This window comes from Petaurus breviceps, unplaced genomic scaffold (genome assembly GCF_028583685.1).
Source record: "Petaurus breviceps papuanus isolate PSGF00001 unplaced genomic scaffold, PetGlider_PUasm1.0 118, whole genome shotgun sequence".
Classification (NCBI taxonomy): domain Eukaryota; kingdom Metazoa; phylum Chordata; class Mammalia; order Diprotodontia; family Petauridae; genus Petaurus; species Petaurus breviceps.
In genome coordinates, this window is record NW_027185616.1 from 219181 (window position 1) to 225180 (window position 6000).

The window sequence follows — 6000 nt, forward strand, 5'->3', positions numbered from 1 at the left end:
CTATTCAATAAAAGCCAATGACTTCCTATTGATTCTAGGGGCAACCATTACTTCATTTTTATCTCGTTCTTTTTAAATGTCTATTTTAATGACTTTTAAAATGTAGATTATTATTAGTACAATTGAACATGTATATAATTTATAAATAGGTGAATATTCACACATCATGGGTGGGGGGGGGCAGGTGTGCTTAAACTTATTTATTTATTTTTACTGATAGTCCATATTTAAAAAAATGTTTCAAGATCACTGCTCTAAGGCACAGGCCAAGTCCTGGGGCTAACAGGTAGATAAGTGGAAGTGGTTGTTTTTTGTTGCTTTCTTGCTTCAGTAATATCTAAACCTTTGTGACCCCATTTGGGGTTTTCTTGGCAAAGATACTGGAATGTTTTGCCATTTCCTTCTCCAGTTCATTTTTACAAATGAGGAACTGAGGTAAACAGGGTTAAGTGACTTGCCCAGGGTCACACAGCTAGTGAGTGTTTGAGGCCAGATTTGAACTCAAGAAGAGGAGTCTTCCTGACTTCAGGCCCAGCGCTCTGCCCACTGTGCCATCCAACTGCCAAAAGAAGTTCCCAGGGAGGCTCAAATCCCCTGAGCCACATTCTGACAGTACTAAGGACTGTCTATGGTGGTTGAAAGACCCCTTGTTTGGGGAGTATGAATGTGCTAGCAGCCAGTTCCTGAGACGTTCCCCTTCAGCATGAATAAGTGCCAGTCTTGAACCTTAGCGCCATGTCCCCTACCACCAATGCTTGCTCCTGCTTGGTTCAGGTAAGAACCCCTTAAAAACCCACTGGCATTTACCAGTTTCACCAAGAACCTCCAGGAGACCTGTTTCAATCATCCATGACTGACCCCTTTATACTGTATTTCCCTTTAAGAAAAGTTTTGCTCCCTCTCAGCTTGACTCCATGTTCTGATTTGCTGTGCTCTGAGCTTCATTGTAATTGTACTTGGGAATCCCAAACATTATTCCAAACTACATTTAGGACACAGGAGACTAAGGGAGTGTAGAGGAAGTGCCCATAGTCAAACATTCTTCTGATGGTATATTTTATACTGGGAGGTGTGGTGTATTGAAGAGAGCTGGTCTCAGTCAGGAAGATCTAGATACAAATTCTGTGACACTTTAACTGTGTCTTCCTGTGCAAGTCACTTAGCTCACAGTGCCCCAGGCCAACTCTCTAATTCATAGAGTAGGCACTGATTTCCAATCCAATCTAATAAACATTTATTGAGTATCTACTATGTGCCAGGCTCTGTGCTAAGTTCTCTTTATTCAAAAGAGGAACTCCCTAGACTGATGGAATCATGGAGTTGGAAGAATCTTTTGACGATTTATCTCCTGCCTAATTCCTTGTTTTTAATGTCTTGCAGTCAGTCCTTGGAATGATTCTTGACTTCAGTTCTTAGGAGACTATAGTATTCTATGATGTTCAGTAATCTAAACATCACTTGAAGAGTGCTGGTGTTAACTAATGGACCTCTGTTTCAGAAAGAACCTTGGGAGTCATTGAAAACTTCAGTTTCTCAGAGACCCATTCTGTTCTCTCTGATTCATGTTATATGTAGCCTTTTAAAAGTCTCTGAAGAAGTAGCCAATGTGTGGGGAAGTATTATTAACTCCTGGGTTACTGCAAGTGCTGTAGCTATTGTGAGATCAGCCCCTCTCCCTTTTTGCTTTAAAGATATGCATGGCATTTTCCCTTAGGAATTCTTCTATTTTTTGGAGGGAGGAAGGCAGGGCAATTGGGGTTAAGTGACTTGCCCAAGGTCACACAGCTAGTAAGTGTGTCAAGTGTCTGAGGCCAGATTTGAACTCTGGTCCTCCTGAATCCAAGGCCACTCCTCTATTCACTGAGCCACCTAGCTGCTCTGAAATCCTTTTTTTTCATAGTTACATCTACCCTAGATTAGGTCAGCTAGGTGGCACAGTGGATAGAGCATTGGACCTGGAGTCAGGAAGATCTGAATTAAATCGACCTCGGATACAGGCCCTCATCACTTTGTGTCTGGACTATTGCAGTAGCCTTCTGGTTGGTCCTTCTTCCTCAAGTCTCTCCAAACCCAGTCCATTCTCTATTCAATTGTCAGTGATCTTCCTAAAGCTTGGGTATGATCACATCACCTTCCCCACTCAAACTCCAGTGACTCCCTGTCACCTCCAGGATCAAATATAAAATATTGTGACATTCCAAGCCCTTCATAACCTGATGCCTTCCTGCCTTACATCTTTTCTACCTGCCCCATTTCCCAAAACTCTGTGATCCAGTGACACTGGCTTCCTTGCTGTTCTTAGAACAAGATGATCCATCTTTTCTCTCCAGACAACTGGCTGCCCCTTCAAGCCTAGAATGCTCTCCCTCCCTCCTCTTCTCTGCCTCTTGGCTTCCCTAGCTTCTTTGAAATCCCAGATAAAATGTCACATTTTACAGGAAGTCTTTCCTGAACTCCTCAGTTCAGTGCCTTACTTTCTGTTATTTCCACTTTATCCCGTATATAGCTTGTTTGTACATAATTCTTTGAATATTGTTTTCCTCATTAGACTATAAGCTCCTTGAGGGCAAGGACTGTCTGTTGCCTCTTTTTGTATCCCTGACATTTAGCACAATGCCTGGCACATAGTAAGTGCTTAATAAATGTTATTGACTGATTCAATTTCTTTACCTGTAAAGTGGGGATAATAATATTATGTAATAATATGTATAATTATGCAATGTAATATTAATGATAATAATACCTCCCAGGGTTGTTGTGGGGATAAAATGAGATGATATTTGTAAAGTGCTTCACGAATTTTAGGTATTATTATTATTATGAATATAGGATTATGAATGTAGAGCAGGGAGGAACTTAGATGTCACTCACTACAACCCCCTGACTTTACAGATGAGGACACTGAGGCCTCAGAGATACAGTGACCTGCCTGAGGTTCCACAGGTTGTAAGGGACAGAGGCAGAATTTGAACTCATTGTCTGACTCCAAATCCAGCCTCCTTTTCCATTGGACCTCGATGCCTCTCCCATGCTGAGGGAAGTCCTCAGATATTAATGAAGGCTTCCAGGAGGACTGCTGTTTCCAGGCCCTTCTTTACAGAATCCAAGCCTCCTAAAGGAGCTCAAGGTCAGAGCCAGCTCTAGGCAAAATTCAAAGCAAGCTGTGTGTCTTCAGCACTCTTCCTTTCTACCCCCCTCCCCTTTCAGTGCTTCCGAGGTCCCTCCTGGGTGTCCTCTGGCTGCTTCTCAGCCAACAGTCCCCCTGATCCTCCCTTAGACTCACCAGTGCCAACCAAGGGTCTGTTCTTTCCCACTGATAAAGGCCTAAGGTATTGCCTTTTCCAAGGACATTTGCATTTTAACAGGGAAAGCTTCAAGCCTTTCGGGACCAAAAGGAGTAGAATTCCGGGCACCAAGAATGAGGGAGGGGAGATATTTTGGGGCAGGCGGCTTTGTGGTTGTGAGGGTACTTCCTGGCACCTCTTAAATTACACCAGCAAGCAGCCTATTGCATCTATTTGTGTGGTTGGCCCAGTCCCAGTTGAATAGTTCAGTGACACTTTGTGTCCCATATAATAAGGTCCCAGGTGAATATAACTGCCAGCCTCTAATTCATTAGTGTGATGAGCCTGAGAAAAGGAGGGGTGAGGTGGGCAGGGAAGATTTTTTTTGTCTTTTGATTGTTGATATATTTCAAGAAGTCTGAGTCTGTGAAATGGAGAATAGGGCCACTTTATTTTACATAAAACCCATAGAGGTGCATCTTCTTAAATGTCCTCATATTATGAATAATTTATTTGTTGTTAACTCCAGCACAAGCATCAGCTTGGAAGGGTAAAATACAAAAACATTTGGTCTCTGAACAGAAGTGGTCTCAGAGAGCTGGCCTCAGAGTCAGGAAGACCCGAGTTCAAATCCTGCCTCTGACACGTCTTAGCTCTGTGACCCTGGGTAAGTCTCAGTGCTGAATTTGCAGAGCAGGTGCTGTTCCCTATACTGGTAGAGTCATGGGTATGAATCGATCTTACACTAGATCCCATCTTCTAGTGCTGAACCTCAGGGATTCTCTAGGTGTTAACAGAGACATGTGACGTCAGCATTGAAAGTCATTTTGTACCATTTTTTCATTTTATTATTATTTTTTTAATGCTTCATTAACTTCTGATTTACATCATTCATTTCTGCCAGATTTTGAGTTACAAATTTTCTCCCCGTTTTTCCCCTACCCACCACCCCAAAATAGCAGTCCCACAGGATATCTCCTCCTCCAATCTGCTCTCTCCCATATTTTCTCCCCTACCCCTTCCAACTTTTCCAGTGGATCTCTATGCCTCAGTGCCTGTATATCTTAATTCCCAAATATAGGTAAGATGGTATTAATAATAGTATATATATATATATATATATACACACACATATATATACATATATATTTGAATATTTGATTTTAAAACTTTCAATTCCAGATTAATTCCCTTCCTTCCTTGTCACCCACCCTTACTGGGAAGATAAGCAGTTCAGTATAGGTTGTACATGTGTGTCTAATGCAAAACAATAACATAGCAGATATATTGTAAAAGACTGACTATATTTCCCTCCCTCCTATCACACCTCCCACTTGTTCTGTTCTCTACTTTGATCCCATCACTTTTCAAAAGTGGGTGCTTCCAACTTCCCTCCCCCCCAGCCTGCCCTCCCTTCCATCATCTCCCCTCTCATCACCTTCTCCCCCTACTCTCCTGGAGGGTGAGATACCCTATTTAGTGTGTATTTCATTCCCTCCTGAAGCCAAATTCAATGGGAATAAGGTTGACCCATTCCCTTTTGCCTTCCTATTCTCCCTCTCCATTGTAACCATTTTTCCCTTGCCTCTTCTGTATGAGATAGTTTACCCCAATCTGTCTCTCCCCATCTCCTCTCATTATATTCCTCTCACCTCTTAACTTCACCTTTTAAGTATCATCCCTTCCTATTAAATTGGTCCTGTGCCCTCTTTCTATGTATACCTGTAAACATAGATACACACATTCACATATGCATTCATATGCCCATATACCCTCATATATATATATATATATATATATATGTATATATATTTCTAATCCCTTCAACTACTGAGAAAAGTTTCATAAGTTACAATTATTGTTTTTCCATGTAGGAATGTTAATAGTTCAACTTCGATAAGTTCCTTATGATTCCTTTTCCCTGTTTACCTTCTCATGCTTCTCTTGCTTCTTGTATCTGAATGTCAAATTTTCTATTCAACTCTGGTTTTTTCATCAAGAATGCTTGAAAATCGTCTTTTCCACTGAATGACCATATTTTCCCCTGAAACATGATACTCAGTTTTTCTGGGTAGGTGACTCTTGGTTTTAATCTCAGCTCCTTTGACCTCCAGAATACCATATTCCAAGCCCTTCGATCCCTCAGTGTAGAAGCTGCCAGATCCTGGGTTATCCTGATTGTGTTTCCACAATATTCAAATTGTTTGTTCCTGGCTGCTTGTAATATTCTCTCCTTAATCTGGGAATTCCGGATCCTGGCTATAATATTCCTAGGAGTTTTCTTTCTGGGATCTTTTTCAGGAGGTTATCCGTGGATTCTTTCAACCTCTATTTTGCCCTCTGGTACTAAAACATCAGGGCAGTTTTCTTTGAGAACTTCCTGGAGGATGATTTCTAGGTTCTTACTTTGGTCATGGCTTTCAGGTAGTCCAGTAATTTTTAAGTTATCTTTCCTGGATCTATTTTCCAGGTCAGTGGTTTTTCCCATGAGATATTTCACACTGCCTTCTATTCTTTCATTTGTTTGGATCTATTTAACAGCATCTTGATTTCTCATAAAGTCATTAGCTTCCATTTGCTCCAATCTAATTCTGAAGCAATGACTCTCCTCAGTGAGCTTTTGAGATTCTTTTTCCATCTGGCAAATTCAGCTTTTTAAGGCATTCTTCTCATTGCCTTTTTGAGCCTCTTTTGCCATTTGAATCAGTCTGTTTTT